General features: G+C 41.1%; 1 protein-coding gene across 2 annotated transcripts in view; it reads right to left on the bottom strand.

The window, feature by feature from the left end:
* The window catches only part of LOC105280402 (protein-tyrosine sulfotransferase), a 75,418-nt gene that overhangs the window by 40,119 nt on the left and 14,921 nt on the right, over window positions 1-20,378 (bottom strand). Inside the window, exon 2 of one of the 2 annotated variants that reach the window (XM_011340925.3) lies at window positions 14,157-14,262. The exons of the other annotated variant lie outside the window; for it this stretch is intronic. The gene's annotated coding sequence lies outside the window, so the exon portion shown is untranslated. The remainder of the gene's footprint in view (window positions 1-14,156; window positions 14,263-20,378) is intronic. 2 annotated transcript variants of the gene reach the window in all.

The raw sequence follows: 20,378 nt of genomic DNA, 5'->3' as shown, positions 1-20,378 counted from the left end.
CGAATCGACAGAGAGCCACGGACAGACACAGAAGCCTCGTATCTCCATTAATAATCGTTTGAATTGCGGAAACTTGCGTGTGCATGTGCATATGCTTATGGAACGTACATTTCCAACGTGGATTACTCCGTTAAACGGGCTAACACATGTTTGCGCGACTAACTGAAACGAGCTTGAGCGATAACATATTTTTAGAGACGCGTTATAATACTGAATGCAAGTACGACATTTAATAATTGATGATAAATAATTAAAATTCTACATCTGTACTTAAAAGTGCCAAATTTTCTTACGACCCCCGCGTATGTACCGTTACGATGCATTTGTCGCGCAGGTATCATTTCAGCCGTGTTTATTGCGATGTGGAAGTGCGCAAAGTGACTCTTTTTTACGACGGGGACGAAGTTTAATTAGTTCGGTCGACTCCAACCAACCGTGACTGTAATCCCGATTAAAAGTTCCGCGCGCGATCCTTGTTCATGCGACGCGCGGCATAAACGAGGGCGTTAATTCCTCAAAAATTGTCCGGGGAGAGGCAGAGGAGCAGGTAATAAAAGGGAGAGAACACGTGCGCCAGAAGATGCGTCGGACGCCGAAAGAAAAGAAAGCAAGAGGAGAGGACAATATAACAGAGTTATATTTTCCGCTCCCGCAAACGCACGCGTGGGAATGAGGAAAACCTTTCTCGCTTCCGCTTGTTTCTTCTCTTTGCCGGCGCAGAGAGAAGAATATTCAGAACACGGAGGAAACAATAACTCGCGCGTTTTCAGTGACTGTATTCTACTTGCGCGTAACTTCGGCCAGGGGCGATTACGGAAAAAATTTATAAGCTCCGCTTCTTCGTGCAAGTTTACGCAATTGAATCAGAGGAAAAACATAGGGAACGAGATACTTAAAGCTGTTGTAACTGCGTGTCGAGGTTTCGCGATGTGATCATGACCAATACCAACAATCTCCGAAGAGACTATTTATCTTTTACAATTATTTGATTAAATTTTACGCGTACAAATAACTTTCTAATTGTTTCTTAATAAATACGATTTGAAATATATTTTTGATACCCTATGGTGGCACCTTACGTCACCAAACCACAAAACTCCAAGAACCCTCGTCGATTATCCGAAGACGGATTTGCGACGGAAGGAAAGCATCTCTGAAACGCCGTCCCAAATGCCGTCGATCGAAGGGACGACAAATGACGATGGCCTGACAAAACGGGTTCGGAATACCACAGTGTTGATCCAAAGGGGCTGTGTCTAGGTTTACATTACGTCTACTTCCGTTCGATTGATTATTCCGAATCGGTTTGCTCGGTTCGTGGTTTCTGGCGTTTCACCGAGAAACCCACATCGATCCCTCGCTCGTTCGCTCGCTTTCTCATTAGCGTACCGTCGTCTTACACTTCACAGACCACAAAGAGCCCAAGTAAATTGTCATCTTCCCTCTGCTCTCGAATCTGTTACAATATAACGATACGCTTTTCACAATATACTGAGACAAGGAAATAAAAAAAAGTAGGGTAAGAGATACAATCATTGACACGGATATAGTTATCGACACATTAATTTTTTTAATTGAAATTTCTCGACCATGCATGGCTCTTGTGTGAAACGTTCATATGCTCGTACAAAGTACTCCTTCACCAATAAATTTACTGAGTTATCTTAGATTTCTGTCATTGCGTTTCGAAGCGGTAGCAAAAACAATCACTGACCCACTCTTGGCGATGCTCCGAATAGATCAGTGCATGTTTTTGCTGGCCGCTTCGAAACGCAATGACAGAAATCTAAGATAACTCAGTAAATCTGTTGGCGAAAAGGTACTTTGTACGAGCATATAAACTTTGCGTACGAGCGTCGTGCATGTGACGAGAAATTTAAGTTAAAAGAGTTAATGTGTCAATAACTGTACCTCTTACCCTATTGTCGCTATATGTTTCATAATATAACGTTGAAACACTCTCTGCAAATTCTAAATGTAAATTATAAAATTTTTAGAAGGATTCATTGGGCGTATCGCTTTGGGTCCGCGAGCGAATATCTGCTTTCGGACTCTTGAGCAGATAAAAGTATCGTATGAAACCGAAACCAACTGGCACGAGGATTCAGGTTGTTATTACACGCTCGTTACTCTCGGCGAACGTTTATCCGCGCGTTTGGCGCGCACCCGCGAGAGAAAAACGCGAGGCGGGCAGAAGGGCACGGCTCGGAGAGAGCAGTCTACCAAGGGTTGAAAAATAATCTCATTTCGGTGGTCGAGAGGCCGTGACCGGGCGCGACCGTATCGAGGTGAAAGGGGAAACGTATGCCCCCACGGCCCCGTCGCCGGTTGGGTGACGTTTTATTCCCAAGGAGAAATATTTTTAACCGTCGACGATGTCGTCGGCAACGTCTGTCCCCGTCATCCTCCTTGCACCGATTAATAACCCCCCCTTTTCGCGAGCAGCCCTTTCTTTCTTCTTCTTAGACCATTGTCCAGTTTGTGCGGCTATTGCCGAGGCCATTTGTCCATGACACTGTTAGGATGACCACTTTTCGCTCGCGATCCGAAAGAAGAAAGAAACAGAAGAAAACCTTTGGAAGAAACATTTTCAAGAAAGACAAAATTGGGACACCTTAAATGCTTTTCTGCTTGGTGCGATTTATTAAATTTTCTCGGAAGCGTATGTTTTATTTCCGTGAATATCTCACTTGGAAATTGTGATACATAAAAGTGACGTTTTGATGAAAACGTTTTATACAATGTGTTAAAAATCTGATCTCGCAAATGAGACGCGGTAATGAACAGTAACTCAATCAGTACATCGCTTGAGTAATATAATTACCATCTAGCAACAACTAATAATTTATTATTAATAACTGATTATATGTTAATAACATTTCACAAATAACGAGAGAAATTTAATTAGCGAAAATGTGTATTTTTTTGGTATCATTTACCATTCACGTATGAGTTACATCTGCGTTTCGCAAAGATAAACACATAATGTAAAAACATCACGATATTAAATATTTTATTGACGAGATAATCGGTAAATTCGTGTTTTTCCGTTTAAAAAATTCACAAAAAAGATTTCTATTTCAGTCGTTAAATAGTACTTAATTTATCATTTTGCAGGAAAAAACTTTTTATTTTTAAAATCTCATGAGAAATGCTACTTTCTGCCAATTCTAGGACAGTCTGTGCGTGTTTGATGTTTAGTTTAGAAAATCCTTTCTGGTGGATTAAGGTGAGCATTAAATAACGTGAGGAACAAGCAATCGCGACGGAAAGAAAGCTTTCTCCTTTCTCCCCTTCCTCGGTCGTCCTAATCACGTTAATGCAAGTTCAATGCCGGGCGACGAGAAGTGTTTAGCGCGCCGCGAAAGGAACTCGATCGCTTTGATTTTTCACTCCAGGAAATTACCGTTCACTACCACTGGGAGCTTTTCCGCTCGGAGAGCAAGAGAAAGAGAGAGAAAAAGTGTAAGAAACTCGATTAGCCGCGATAATTCCGTTTTATTCGACACCATTTTAATTGACACCGAATTGCCTTCGACGCGCCTTCAAGAGGCTTTCATTCGAATTTATCTCGTTCCCATATCGAGCGCGACGCGTTATCATTTCGCACCAAATATAAAAATTCAGTTCTACAGTTCTACAGTACTTCTCTTTAATAAAAGATCCTTCCTAATCTGCAGTCGATTTTTCTTTGACCCTAATGTAATCGCGTCTTACATCCTTGTTTTTGTAGCTTTTTCTTCTCCCCTTGGTTTTTTTCGTATTCTCTCTTCTTTACCTTTCCTATCCCCTTACTTCTCCCTACCTTCTTGTTCCTTTCATTTCTTATTTTCTCTTGCTATTTTCGCGAATTGCTTTCAACGCGATTTCAAAGGACTTTTATTTGAATTTATTTCGTGCTCATATAAGTAATCCATCGTGCGCAAAAAGCAACCCTTTCACGATACTATTCCCCGCTCGGGGAGTTCATGAATAATGCATTCGTGCCAGCGAATAGCAGCTTACGCCATGGATAGAGCGGTATCATTGTTTGCGAATCATTGAATCGACCAAAAGCATTATCATGTCACTATAGTGACATATACATACACTTGACACGGTCGTGTATTGGAAGTCACGAAAAATTTGACTCCGTGCCATACGGCATTAATCGTACGAATGTTATAATGTGTGATATTTAACACTATAACAAAATACACAAAACTGATGCGTGCGTAAGTATGTTATACCGACTTCTCAACGAGAAGCATCCTTTAAGAACTGTCGCTACATAGTTACTTTAATAATCTTATTTCAAGAATGTGTCGAAATGTGTCGCAAACTCACTTGAGAAAACATCAAAAGACTGCATTCAGCACGCTTGTAGCTGAATACATTTTAATAAGGCCTACACGATTCACGTAGGATTCAAGATCTTCCTAGACGGAAGAAACTTTTAAGACTGACGTCGCACAAGATTGGCGAGTTTAACAGACTTATTTGCAAGTTAAATTTCGTTTCCCTTTTGCAGTAAGACGAAATGCGCCGTTTCGCGAATGATTAATCAGGTGACAACACATTTTTAAATCTATCAGATCGTCGGGTATCAGAGTATCGTTTACTTTGCTACGATACTTTCATCACAAGATGCAACAGTATCACTTTCGATGGCGAAGGAAAAAAGACATGTGAAAGAGGAGAACTACGAGGTCTCGCGGGAGAAACACGATGACAATGTCCGTGAATTATAGCATGGTATTAAAGCATCGTATATCCCCTAGATAAAAATACGCCATGAGAGGCCGTACGTGTACGAAGGTGAACGCTTGTTAACGAATTTATGGACTGCGCTACGGACGCTGGGATTGCTTCGAATCGGTTTGATAAAGTGTTTGAATTATCTATGCACGAGACCACGCGTGAAAATCCTTTAAGCAGCTTTAGGTGACTGGTTTGCCGCGGGATATACGCTCCATCGGCATAGAAAATCAACAAATTTCGCGCTATCCACGTACCGGCGTAAATCCATTATCCACCTTCATTTCGAAAATCTAACGGATAATCGAAACGTTATTCAGCACCATTATTGGACGTTATTAAAAATACAATTATGCAGAGAGAAATTATTTTTCCTCTCTAGAAAATATCAAATAATTGGAGCAGAGAGGTTTCTCGAGCAAATTTGAGAGGAACTGAAACTGGATTAATGTTAATTTAAGATTCAATTATGCGTTTAATGGTTAAAAGGAGGTATGCGCAAGAGATAACGCTTCCTAGAATTTTCGAAGGGAAAATATGAACTCGAAATTGAAACCGAGGGAACCACAGATGAAAGAACAATGCGGTTTATTGTGGCAACCTGTGTATACAATATAAACCTATGTACATATATAATATAAAGATACATCTAGTTCACTTTTCAGATAGAAAGATAAGAAGATAAGCCAGTTCCTTAAATCGTGAGACACCTCTCTCTCTATTCCTCTCGGTTTAACGGAGAACGATAAATCAGCTCAAAAGTTTTTCCCGCCGCGGAAGTTTGCGCGGCAGTGCGGATCGTCTCGATTAATCAAAAGTAGCGCTTATCCGCGAGCTGCGAATTGCCATTAATATCATTCGGTCTGTCGTGTGTGACGTCGAGATACACCGACGACGCGCGACGCGCCAAATAACTTTGTTCACCATGTGAAAAATTGCCACCTACGACCGGCAATTTAAGGAAAGCGGAAATTTGACCAGGGCACTTCGTTCACGTTCTAAGATTAATCGATCAACATTACGTCATACGTGGCATCCCAGACTGAAAGAGTCGCTTTTCATCCCTGAAAGCTTTGACTTACCACAACTTACTTTTAAACCGCCACAAATTTCTATCTATATATCGATCGTTATCAATCTTATATTGGAATAATATAGGCATAAGTTCACTTTATTAATATATTAATTCATTAGATTATTTCATATTTTAGAATGTACATTATTAATTTCGAAATTATAAACGTACAGACTTTTCGGAAGGGAATTCTAATTCTTCTTTTTCCATTTCCAATATTTGACTTTCTTTGGCATCAATATTTCGAATATATTACAAATTCAATCCAATAAAGTTGAAATTAAATGAAAATGAGAGATTCCGCTCTGCCTGCGCGATTGAAACTTAATTTGTAAAATTGCATGTACGCAATTCATATTTAATCGTTCATAATTAGGAAATTATTCTCTCAATTTCCAATTTCGAGAAATTATATGTGATGAAGGAGGTTCTTCCGCAAAGATTCTCTAATCCTTGAATTTCTCCATCATGTCGATCAGAAACCGTAACGTACTGATGTATGCCTTGCTCATAGATCATTAAATCCTCTTACACCACATTAACCAAGCACCATGAAAATGCCTCACGTATTTTCTACGCTCTGAAAGCTCGTAACGCGCGACGAAACCTGCTTTCCGACACTAACAATCCTTTCTTCCTAAATGAAAAATGATTTTAACGACCGATTCGACAAGTACGAAGTCAAGTTTTCCTTGTCGCAGACATGAAGAGGAATTATCAGCATTTTTTTCACGAAATTTTAATTTTTCAACTTTATCTTTCTTTGCAAATTTTACCGAAAAATCTCTAATTAATTCATGTCAAAATAAAATCACTGATCAATTAGAAAATGTTTTTCAGTTCGCATCCTGCATTTCGTCATTAACTGCATCTGCGCGTGCAGTCCTTTCAATCCGCGGTGCGACTGTAAAATATCGGTTGCGATCGGGTAAACTCTGCGAATTCAAACGCGAAGTCGGTCACCAAGAGGATGGAATGGCACGCCATAGTTGAGGAGACTTTCGCCGAGTTTCCAAGTCACGGAAGCACGTTCGATAAGAAAGAAGACCTCCGGAAAGGTTCGTCCGAGTTTATCGCGCTCCAAGACGTGCACAGGAGCACGCATTCCGATCTCGCATATCGCGATCTCGGTCAAAATTTCGCAAACTTCGTCGCTACAGCTAACACTATCACGGTTGCTTCACAAATAGAGTTGAAAAATTTACCAGTATTCCGAATTCCCGATCAATAAATCGCGCTCAGTCTCTTATTCCCTTTCTCTATGTTCAACTTTCGTTAAGGTTCAGCGTATTGGATCGTTGGGCACGAAGAGCATTCAGTTTTTGGCGAAAGTTTCAGTTTTATGGCGATTTGACTTCCTTGAGGACGATCTGAAGATCGTTAATATCAGAACGATCTCGCATAAAACGATTCGAAATTAACGACTGAAAATCCATTAAAAATTTTCTTAATTTTTTCTGCTGCAACTGATTCTGTTAAATTCTTTCTTTTTTTCCTTAAATGGTTAATTTACTTGATACTTTCGTAAATAACAAATTCACGTGGTTTCCCAATTATTTAATCGTTGTGTTGCGAAACACTGATACTGCGTCTAAACTAATGCCAATGGGACACGTTGTCGTTTGCAGAAACTAAAGAGAAACGTGTGTCGAGACCCGTAATTACAATAGAAGCGGAAATCGCGTCTTGTTTCCCTCTGCACATAGTTACACGTTCGTTAGCACGCGTTCCATTCTCTGTCTCTCTGTCTCTCTCTCTCTCTTTTCGCTATCGCCATCATGATAAATTAGCTGGCGCTCCGTTAGCGCACTCGTCTACATTCATTCGTTATTTACAAGTTAAAACAAGCTCTCCTTTTTATTACGTTGCCCTGCATCCCAGACGCCTATCGATCACATCGCGTTAGCCGTGCATCCATCTTGTTCTCGTTCGCTTTCAACTTGTCTCCAAACTTCGCTCTCACGGCGTCATGTTCTCCCCAACACGTACACAATCCCAGTCTTACGAACGTTAACTACGAACTCAACATCTCGAGCCTGAACTTGCTATCGAAAAAGTTGAATCCTCACGGTTAGACACGAACTGTTCTACCATTTTGGGAATCACGCTGACACTCGATTCCTATCCCTAATTATTATACACGGTCACGTCTCAGTTCAATCCCGCCATTCCGATGCATTCACACACAGATCATCTATCTCAGAGTTACCCTATTATTACATATTTTAAATATATATTTAAGAAATAGGAGAATAAAAAGGAATTATGGAATCAAACGAAAACTCAAAAGTATTACTTGTTATAATAATAAAAAAAAGATTTTTTTTATTATTATAACAAGTAATACTTTTGAGTTTTCGTTTGATTCCATAATTCCTTTTTATTCTCCTATTTCTTAAATATATATTTAAAATATGTAATAATAGGGTAACTCTGAGATAGATGATCATACGAGAGAGATGACCAATCGCTCTTTTTGCTATTGGCCGCATAGCTGTGTTATCATTCAGTGTGTGAGTTTAGTTTAGTTGTGTTTACAACAGGAGGTTTGACATTTTGCAGAAAAACATCATAATTGTGAAAATATTTCCATTTTAAACTTTCTACAGTAAAGTTTATGTTACTTTGCTGCAGTAACAGTAGTTGTAATAACAGTTTTTCGTATGTTACTATTTTCGCATATCAAATATAAGTACCAAAAAAATATCAGGCTTGAACTGACAAAAAAACTAAAATTTTAGAGCTCTTTGCGTGTAGGTAATGTCATATAGTTTCCATTCATCCCCGCTATATTTTATAAAGTGCTATGGTCATCTTTCTCGGATAATAAAGAGAAATGGTCATAACAATTCCGGAATAATTGATCATCCGTGAAATTATTATTATTTTTCTACAAAATTTCCCTGTTCTTTTTAGATACCGAACAAATATATATTTAAAGCTTGATTTAAAGATAATATTTGTGGAAGAAATAAAAAGAAAAGGATCTAAAAAGCTATTAATAACTTTCGTCAAAATCATTTTTCGAAAAATATGAAAGGGGTTTATGTTAATATGTTTATGTTAATTTTAGGTCTAACTCTATGATCATATTTCCCAGACATGTGGGAGAGATAGCCAAAATCCTTGTATTCTTAAAATAATTTTATGAAGAATACAGTTCTAAAAACATGACAGAGATCGTTAAAATAAATAGTCTATTTTTTGAAGATTTTTTTATTAAAAACAGAGTATGTTTTGGGCAATTAAAATAGCTGTGGTCATCTCGGATTTATCCTAATAATAAGTGAGTAATAATGCAAAATTAGAGATTATTTCTTTCTGCGAATTTAAAATGCGAGAATGTATCATAATTATAGCTTTTATTTTAGCGAATAATTACCGTTCGCCGACTTCATTTTCAGATAAAATTAATTAAAATTACAGAAAACAGAGAGAGAGAGAGAGAGAGAGAGAGACAGACAGACAGACAGACAGACAGACAGACTTTACCTTTCTATAGACATCATTAAAAGTTGGAACGTTAAACTAATATTACAGAATCAAAAAGTTTGCAACGGATATCTATCAACAGATATATAGGTATCTAATTTTTTATTTAAATATGTACAGTTAATATGTATAGATCCATTATTTTGGAACAATATTAAACATACACATTTTTCAATGTCTCAGCTCGAAATGCAAGCGCGAGACGCGGGTACAAGAGGCGGACGGGCGCGGCGAGATGGAAAAATGAAAGAAACCGTCGTATCGGCATATCTGGAGCAAGGCTGCGGGCGAAGGAGAGCGCACGGCGCGAATGTGCCTCCCTCATCGATCAGGCGACAGCTCGCCCTGTCCAGGAAGCGAGTGAAATGGAGTACACGCGATAGTGCATAAAATACGAATATCATCCGCGCGAGACGACCCGGCTCGTTCCCGCCGAACTCTGTCGAACGTACGGCCGCGAGTGCGCGAGGGACAGGAGGGGGGGGGGGGGGCGGATATCAATCTATCAATATATTATCGGTATATCGACGTACCGAGCCGCTGCTTTGAAATATCGACACGCTCATCTCGCTTTGTTACGCCGCTCCCGTCCCGTTATCAGCCACGTTTAGTGACGCATTTATGCCGGTCTCTTTTCACAACATCGTACTAAACATAATTCATTGATCCTTTGACAAATTGGAGAAGCATGTGTTGCATCTTCCCAAAAAAATCATTGAGCGATAATTAAGCGATGTTGATTTTGGCACGTAGATGCGAGAGAATGCGTCGCGACTTTTGATGAAACATCAAAAGATGAGAACGCACTCTTCTCTTTCACAAGGAATTGTCATATATCTCGATTATGAAATTCGTTCCGTTTATTAGAAGCCGTACTTCTCCTTTTTACAATTGATCAAATGGCGGCGCGGCAATGAGGCGGCTCGGTGCGCGCATCTGAACTACAAACGGATTTCGATTCTGCCCAGGTATCAAAGTAATGAAATCATCATCATAGAGCATTGTCTGTGTGCCCGCTTTCGCTTCCCTCTCCCTTCTTCCTCCAAGTATCGGCGAAAACAGAATTAATTCACGATGCGTGGATTAAAATGCGCTATTAATAATAACCGTTAATGTAAATGGAGTGCAAATCCGCGGAATATTTAATCGAGGAATATCGCGCGCCTGTTTCCATTTAAAAAATTGCGAATTTAATTCCGCAACTCCGAGATAATTCTTTTTTGAGGCACATTGAATGTACCGTATGTGCACGCTAGCCAACAATACTATAGAAAGACCCGGCCTTTCCCTCCGCCGCTTTCCATTTTTGCGAAATGCGATTTAAAGACGATTCGGCGCAGAGATGAGTCGCTCAAATACAAGTCCTTTGAATAAGTTATGAAATTGCAGGTCGCGAAAAAGATCGAGCGGCGTTGCCGGTGCCACGCGGATACATAGAGATCTTTTGGCGCTCCCTTTGTAGGGCATGCGTCACTCATATCTACCACATTCCCGCTATATCGCTCTAGATATTTGATTCGTGATAGCGCGTTTGTCGACTTTTCGCACGGTGCACGGGCGAATTGCACACGAGCGATAGACAGGGCGCACGCCGTGCTGGAAACGTTATTACGTTCGACGCTTTATTCGTTCCATCGTCACAGGCGTTCCGCCAAATTCGGCTCGCGATTCGCTGCAGCCACCGCGTCACCGCGTAAAAGTAACGTGTTTCGCGTGTGTTTGGCGTACGTGTCGTACGACGATCGCACGTCGACATAATTACGACGCGAGCACGTGCGCGAGGGTGGCATTTACCCCGCTCGCTTTAATAAGAAACGCCCCACGGATCGCAATTCAGACGCAACGCTTGCAAGTGGGACGCGCGTGTCCAAAAAAACGAACAAAAAAACTCCGCTGTGCGCAAATTAGTTTCGGTTTTGTCGCTGGTTAATCCCTTTGGACGATCTCCCTCGTTTAACCCCCGCGCATTTAATACAGAAATAAACCAGACCCTCTCTCTAACATCTAACAAGAACTCCACGCGAAGCTTTATGCTAATTTCAGAACTTTCGGAAACACGATGCGCTTCCATTGTATACCGTTACTAATTATATAGCCGGTACAACGGTGCTGCATAAATCGCAATTATTCGTTCTTGCTAATTAATTCAAGGAACAAAGTAGGACTAACGCGTCAATTAGAGCGCTATAAAATTAGCGAGCCAGTTTTCCGGTCTCTCGCACGGTCCATTTCGCGTATCTAGATTCTCTCTGCCAAAACTAGAAAAAAAGAAGCAAATAAAACATAAAAATAAAAAAAAAACGGGTGATCTGCGCGCACACGTTCGCGTGCCGCTTTCATTTTCACGGCGCGAATATTCCCAATGGTGGTCCGCGCCGCGTCTGTTGCTCGTCGCGCGCTAATCGGCACACACGTGTACACGGATATGCGGGTAGCTTCGTCTCTCTCGTAACGGGTATCCGGACCATAGATCCGCGCGCTCGTGCCCAACAAATTCCACTCAAAGGAGACATAATCGTACTTATGTACGTACGTGTGTCCGTAGAGTCGCGGCAATCTCATTACGCGACCAAAGCGTCTCTCGCTAGCTCTCGGCGACATTCGAAGGCACCCGGGCCAAAAGCAATTCCGCTTAAACCCAGCCGTCTCTCTTTTTCTCCCTTCCCTTCTCTCTCAATATCTCTTGCTCTCCTTCCGTTCTTTCCGCACTTCCAGCTTCCGAGAGAGAGAGAGAGAGAGAGAGAGAGACTGTTCTCATGTGCCAAAAGAGCGTCCTGCCGGTCACTGAAGGCCGATGGCACCGCACGCCGCGGCGATAAGAAAATTCAATTGCGTCGCTCAATGTCAAAATTGCCGGGGAAAAGGACCTGCGGTTCTCTTCGAATCTTCCTCGGCGAAAGTTCTGCCAGTTGGTGCAATAATCTAGGTGAAATCACATGTACCACGAAAATATCGCGTATCTCGCGGAACGCTTTTGTAAAGCAAATTTTTCCGCGTTCCCCGATAATCAAGCGCGTTAAAGCGGCACCAATCTTTCAGGAATACTCGTGACTCAAATTGCAGCGCGTTTTGGAAACAACGAAAAATGAAAAATTCGTCGAGTATCTGTCTATCGTTTATGCTCTTGTACACAATAAAACAAGAAGCTTGACGTATCAATAATCTAGTTCTATAATACTTTACTTCTAACGGATACAAATTGTTTCTCATAGACGCCGTCGTGCAATTTTCTTGCCTCTCGTGATCGAACGAGATCAAGAAGCGATTATGCGCGATAACAAACAATTTAGCACAGCAGCGTACTCCTGTAGTCCGTGACATGATCGAGTTTTGACATCGATCAATCGTGACGTGTTTGAACACGTTAGACACCTGCTCGTAAAGACATAAAAAAATGACACCGACGATCAAGATCTGTTAGAAAGTTTATTCAAAACGTAAAATTGCTTCATCTCTGACAGTTTTACGATCGTCCAAAATTCTTTAATAACAACAGACATTTTAATCAAGATTAACTTAGAAATTTATCGTTTCTTGTAATGCAAAATGTTTTCAAATGTCTATTAAATTTTTAAAAAATGTTTCATATTTCTCATTATTATTATTATTATTATCAAGACACTGTGCTGTGTTTATTCCAGAAGGGAACCAAAGGCAGCTTGGTTCATTGTTCCGCTCATATTTTTTCGCACGAGATGTCTATCACAGTCGGCTGTCGTCATGAGCTCAATGAACGCATGGAAATGATTTTCGCAAGAACTCATTATAGAAACTCCATTATGGAAACTTTACTGAGGAAAAGAAGATTTTGTCGGCGACCGTGACTTTAACGTGACAGACATTATCCGACGAAACGTGGAAATTGCTCCGCGCTATCATTACGGACATTTCCTCAAGCACTTAATAGCAGTAACTGGTGTCTACGACGTTCTCCACATACGCTGATAGGATTACGTCGGGCATGCATTTATATTCGCGTGGGCAGGCAATTAACTCGGTAATAGCGCCGGAATGTCAACGCACGCCGATGGTTACGGCATTTAATTCGTTCATCAAACTGCGCGAAACGTGGCTTTACCCACTTTGCAGACGATAAAAGTGTCATTACATTCGAATTACAATGAAAAAAGGGACGCTACTTGAACAAATAAAATTAATGGCCGTTCTCGAGCTCAAATAAATGTCAAGTATCTCGAAACGAGATATATTTCGACGGAACAGTATATTTCGTATTCACGCAGCTGCCCCAATAATTGCTTGTAAATTTGTAAAATATACAACAAAATCCTTTCAAGTTCCACTCCTTCTTTTGTGAATCATCCGTTGTCAACTATCGATTCGCCAGGCACGATAATCTTGCAGGTTTGCGCCACGGAAAAATGGGAGAATTCTCCGCGCTGCGCGACCGACCGATACCATTTTTAAGCGGAATGTTTCGAAATTTTCCGCCAACAACGATAGCGAAGGAAAAAAGCGTGGCTCCGGAAAAAAAGAGAAATGCTGTAACGAGCGCGGATATGCGCACGTGTGTGGGTGTTCTCGCGTGGCGACGGTTCCCTTTCGTCGTACTACGGAAAAAAAGGGTGCGGTAAACGCTTCGGCCATGCTATTTTTTTCTTTTTTTCCGGCGAAGCAGCGTTTTCTAGCCGCGTGAAATATTTTCGAACGAAAAGAGCGCAATTAAAATGGCGCATACACCCACACGTAATACTTGATGCTGACAACATCGCGCAACATCACGTGTACAAGCAGTATATCTGACAGTTCGAAATTATCACGCGATCCACTCCGCGAGATTGTTCTCGGTGGCATGCAAAGCGTAAAATTTCATAATCGTAATTGTAAAACTCACCCTCCCAAACTCCCTCGTCGAGTGGACGATTTTCAATGCCGTTTAATTTGCGCGGAGCGGAAGTGCACGCTTCACCGCGACTGATCGACAAGGCCGTAGCAGTCACCTGTAACGTAACACGATTTAAATTCTCGCCTTCTGAAATGCTTCTTTCTCAATCGTCTCGTAATCATACGTTAAATCGTATGTCCATTGAAGCGTTTCTTATTACGAAAGATTGTCACGCGTTCTCTTCACTTTGCTCGTATCTTGTATCTATATATTGAGTCAAAAGTTCAGTTCAATCTTTGCGATAAATTTTACTTTATTTTTACCTACTTTCAGTAGGAATTATTCATCAAGTAATTACCATCGTTGTCTAAGATTTTTATAGCAATAATATAATATATAGCTATTGGGTTGGCCAAAAAGTAATTGCGTTTTTTTTTATATAAATAAAAGGCGAATTTTTCATGGGAAACAAAAACTTTATTAAACAATATATTGTCCATTTTGTTTGATTATCTTTTGCCATTTTTCAGGCAACTTCATGATTCCGCGCTCAAAACAGTTCTTATCTTTTTCAGCAAAAAACAATTCCAAGAACGATTTGATATCCTCATCAGCAGTAAAGGTTTTACCATTCAAGGCGTTTTGCAAAGAACGAAACAAATGGTAATCTGATGGTGCCAGGTCTGGCGAATATGGTGGATGTGGTAACACATCCCATCCAAGCTGCAACAATTTTTCACGAGTGACCAAACTTGTACGTGGTCTAGCGTTATCATGGTGAAACACAACACCTTTGCGATTCACCAATTCTCGACGTTTCTGTTTGATGGCATCATTTAATTTATCCAGTTGACGACAGTATACGTCTGAATTAATGGTTTGATTCCTTGCAAGCAGCTCAAAATACACAATACCTTTAAAGTCCCACCAGACTGACAGCATAATCTTTCTTTGGTGAATATCTGCTTTTCAAGTGCTTTCAGCAGGTTCATCACGCTTGCTCCACCATCTTTTTCGTTTGACGTTGTTGTAGACGATCCATTTTTCGTCGCCTGTTATCATACGTTTCAAAAATCGATCATTTTCCTCACGTTTCAAAAGAGAATCGCAGATGTCAATACGCTTAGTGAGATGAATTTCTTTGAGCTCATGTGGTACCCAAATATCGAGCTTGCTAATGTATCCAAGTCGTTTTAAATGGTTTTCAACACTCGATTTCGATATGTTAAGATTCTCAGCAACCTCTCGTGTCGTTAAACGCCGATTGGAATCGATCAGTGCCTTTATTTTGTCATCATCAATTTCGATTGGCCTTCCTGAGCGTGGTGCATCTTTCACATTAAAATCTCCAGATCGAAATTTAGTAAACCAATTGTGACACTGCCGCAGTTTTAAAGCATCTTCGCCATATACATCAAATAACTTTTTATGAGCTTGCACAGCGTTTTTCCCTTTTCGGAAGTAATAAAACAAAATATGACGAAAATGTTCTTTTTGATTTTCCATTTTGAAATCGACGGCAAACAAACAATTGTTAACGAAATCGTGTACTTTCTTTTTCTAAAACAAGCTTGAACTGTGAGTTGTTAACCTACATAATGAATTTGCGGTTTAGAATGAAGTTAGTTACATTTCAAGACATGTATGTCCATCTATTGGAAAAAAACGCAATTACTTTTTGGCCAACCCAATATAATATAATATAATATAATATATAAATTAATATAGAGGAAAGTCCCCGATTATGAGATACCATATCGATTTTGCCGAATGTAAGGAAATCTATAGGCAGAATTTTAAAATGTAATACGTTATCTTGAAGAGAATTTAATAAGCTTTAGGTTGGTGAAATGGAAAATCTAACTTAAATATTATTTTTTCTGAAAATTAAAAAATTTGAAAAAAGAACTTTACGCAGGATCGAGAAAGTGTGCTCCTAATATAAGATACCTCGAGAAATCGGTGTTAAAAGTGCAAAATACATCAGTATTGCAATTAAAAAACCTTTATTAGATAGTTTTATAAAAATACTGCTGCCACAGCCTTCGCCAAATCTTCACGATTCCACTGTCGATGCTTCCTCGTTCCTCTAACCTCCATAGTCAGATTCTATAAAAATTAAATACACAAAAATTCGTAATATAAATTCGTATTAACTTTTCTTTAACCTTAAGTAGTATTTTCTTTCTTTTTATTACACTACATAATCTTCATATTCGAGCAATAATTATCTCATATTAAGAGTACCCTGAATATCTCATTATACGAGCCACACGCCTAACGGTTCCGCGATCATGAAATCTAACCTCTACAATTAAGCAATTCAATAAATTGCGTATTTTCCTGTTACTACGATTCTACTCTATTATTGCATACTGAATTTATTGCCATCCATTTCTTTATTATATAATAAACAAGGTTTAAAGACTTACCTCAAGTTCCTTTGACATGTTCACAATTTCACAAACCTTTTCTTGCAAAAGCTAAACGCAATAACGAACAATGAATTTTTCACTAAATACATTTTACACCAAGAGTAATAAGTTCATGGTGGAACTAACAGATGGTGCTCACTAGTTTAGCAGAAACCCCATTATCTCATATTAGGAGCATATCTCATAATACGGGATTCTCCTCTATAAATGCATAGAATAGATATAATAATAATATACTGAAAATCGAACTGAACTTTTTAATAGACCCAATAATATCGGTTAACATTGATTTTTATCTCTGTTTACCTAGATATTTATATTTTACTTTGATATCTCGAACTTCGTTTAAAGAAGCATTTGGACTGCAAGTGGGACAATAATTTGCCTCGAAAAAATGGATCAAAGACGTGCAAGAAAAGATCTGAATTCTGAAGCAGGGAGTAGCGCACGTATTGTTTCAGATGGATTGTACCGAGGTCACGTTTAATTATAGTGTTTATTGTAGTATGTATTGCGGTCTGCATGCACGATATCTGATCGCCGGCAGTCTCGGGCGTGCATCTCGGTCGGACATTTTGACAACGAGTAAACTAATCGGTGAATTAGCGATACGCTACTGTGGCGGACACAGGATAGGATGACGGGGATCGGGGATCGGGGATCGTGACGACCGTACGACAGTAATGGCGCTCGCAGCTGACGACGTTAATAGAAGGATTTTGGGGGGCGGGTCTCCTCCATCCATCCGTTGGACTAATTAACCTCGTTATATCGCCGGTCCGACCGACAGGACACTACTCCTGTTCCCGATGTAACGATCGTCGCACCTCTGCACCGACCGACCCGGCGCGAGGCATTTCCTCGCCGAGAGAGTTTAATTAATCTAATGACGGTCTCCGTAGCATCCTTGAGTGACCGATGTAACCCGGCATGGTATGGCTACATGGGAATATACCGGATGTCCCACGCCGACGTCACGGTGACTTTCAAGCGTGAATCCTTCGATCAATTCGAGCAATGCAAGATCAATGCAGGATCAATTTTTCCAGAAGGGGATCATCGATCGTTCGTTCACTGACGTAACAAATCGAAAAATTGTAACAAACGATGCTTTCGGTATTTTCATCGAAGGCAAATCGGCTCTAAATCGCTCGAGAAACCTGGTGTTCGAAAATACAATAATACGATGATAGCGAAACATTCCATATATCGCTTTAGTTGAGCTGTGAATCGAGATTGGGCAATCGGGATTAATAGTGTAAATCTGCCGATGTAAATATCGAGAAACCGAAACGCAGCGATTGGATTTCGCTAAAAATCTAGCTCAAGGGCAGAAATCCACACAACGATAGGCAATGATGGCAACGTTGGTTTCCGACTGTCGCTTCAGCGATCGTTGTCGAACGAATGTCCCATCAGCGAATGTCGCGGCTAATCATGGGCCGATTTGATCGGAATCAGATCGGAATAAAACATCACTACCATTACGAATCAAACTTGGACGGCGGATACATTTCGAAAATTCGCGATGAGCCACGCGGTTTTATTGTCTATCGAACGGGAAATGTTCTATATTTCAACGCTCGACCTATCATGCCTTCATCGAAATGATCAAGCGTCCAACGACAAAACGAGTTTCGAGTGCCAATGGACTACCAACACGCGCAGAATTCGTTTTATTTTACGACGCGATCGTGGGGCGCGTGGGGAAAAGCGATGTTGCATGCAACGGCGCAAAAGCAAAAATGCACTGTGACATTTTTTCGTGCGAGCCTCGGGATATTCTCGGTTCGAAGGAGAAGTGGCTTCTCACGCGTACAAGGGAGATGGATACGGAAATTCCGCGCGTTTCGTTCGCGACGAGGTTCTGTCGGCGCGCTGCGCCCGGCGGGAGACATTAATCGGAAGCAACTCCGTTTCGATCAGAGGTGCCTCGTCATACCGTTCGTTACCTCTATCGACCCGCTCGGCGAAATTGAATTTAGCAGGAGAGGGCGAGGAAGAAGAAAAAAATGATCGACCAGACCAGATCGGCGGAAGGGAAGAAAAAACGGTGGTCGAGAGGCGGACAGGACGAAGGGGAACGTTTCGAATCGTGTGCCAAGACCAAGATGCGCGGGCAAGGGCGGGTGGCAAGGGAGGGCTGGTCGAAACGGTGGTTGAATAAGAGCGGAATCCTGAGAACCGCCGTCCAGCCAGCCGAGATGAGAAGCGCGAAACGATCGCGCTCTCTCTTGCAGAATTTACCGCATTGCGAGCGAGCGAGACTCTAATACTATCGACACCAGGATTCCAATTAGCCACTTCAGCCATTTCCCGACTCGCGAGATCGAATTCTGCCGACTCTCGTCTCGCTCGCCTCTTCTACATCCGCTCGCTCTCCTTCGCGGAGCGTCGCGTCGATCCCGATTAGCTGTCGATACTCGAGTACTGTAGATACCATCACCTGATTACTCGATTGCGTCGATCGCGGGTATTAACTGCCTAGGAATTCGATATCTTTGCGATGGTGTTTCGTCAATGGTGATGGAATCTCTCCGTCATCTTCCCGTCCCACGACTTGAACGTTCCGCTAAGCTAATCGAACTCTATTATTTCTCGTTAAAAACGTAGAAAATACTATTTTTTTATATTTGCTGGTATGCAATATTGCATATTGTACGATAGTTTGTTTGTTTAAAGGTAAAGATAAATCACCTCTTCACTTTTCAATTAAATAAAACGTTTTGGTAAGCAGATGGAGGGATAAAAAAACAATATAGATAACTTTATACAGCCAACCGTGTTCACGAGCAAATATGAAATCCATAAACATTGTCGGCATTTCAATTTTGTCGATCTCGATTGTTTTTTTTTCTGACCGGAACGTGTAAAGTGCGACGTCATACAAGTTCTGGGTAACGACAAATCGAAATCGGAGATCGAAACGGCAGAACAATTTAGGTAATTTCATCAAATTCGTTTTCGCCTCGTGTAGCGAAGTTAGGAAAGCGAGCGAGAAGGCACCACCGTCGTTTCGTCCGAACCCTACGTATTGACTCGTTCGTTCAGCGAGGATGTCGAATTCCGGGGGATGGAATTCTCTCGGTGGTGCGATTTCTCACGATTTTTCAGTCAACTATAATCGTTACATGAACTCGCCTCTGTCTGTGTGTGTATGTGTGTTGGATGCGTGTGCACGTCCACGTAAAAATAATAACAAGATCGAGTCCCGTTCGTGATTCCATTCTTCCCGCTTTCTCGCCTTCTTTGCCAGTTCTTCTTCTTGTTCGGTAACTTTTATTTCGACAATATCTAGCTTTTACAGTTCCCAGTTCCCCATCCCTCCTCTCTATGCAATAACGAGGCGTTGCATTTCTTTCGTCTTGCGCTCTCTGCCTCTGTCTGTCTGTCTCTCTCTCTCTCTCTCTCTCTCTTTTTCTCTCTCTTTACTTTCCCGGCGATACCTCCGCTACATGTTCATTCTCGACTTCTCTCATCTTTTGGAGAACGTTCCCGCGAAACGAGCTGCATCGTCGGCGAAAAAAAACCCTTTCACCCCGTGACGCACGCGAAACCAGCGACACAAGGTAATTCTTCACCAGGAAACAGCATAGAATATCGTGGGTCGCGCGGCGCAGACGAGATGAAAATGGAGCGCAAAGCGTAACACGAATGAAATTATGGGGCCCGTGTCTGTGCTCGACGTCTCGCGCTTCCTATTTGAAGCGTGCTCTTCCCCAGGATACTCTCGAGTACTTCCGAGACGGCTCACGTGATTCGAGCTTTGTAACTGCAATACGGTTTCATGAAATTT

The sequence above is a fragment of the Ooceraea biroi genome, chromosome 1 (assembly GCF_003672135.1).
Source record: "Ooceraea biroi isolate clonal line C1 chromosome 1, Obir_v5.4, whole genome shotgun sequence".
Classification (NCBI taxonomy): Eukaryota; Metazoa; Arthropoda; class Insecta; order Hymenoptera; family Formicidae; genus Ooceraea; species Ooceraea biroi.
This window is presented reverse-complemented; position numbering and strand designations above follow the sequence as displayed.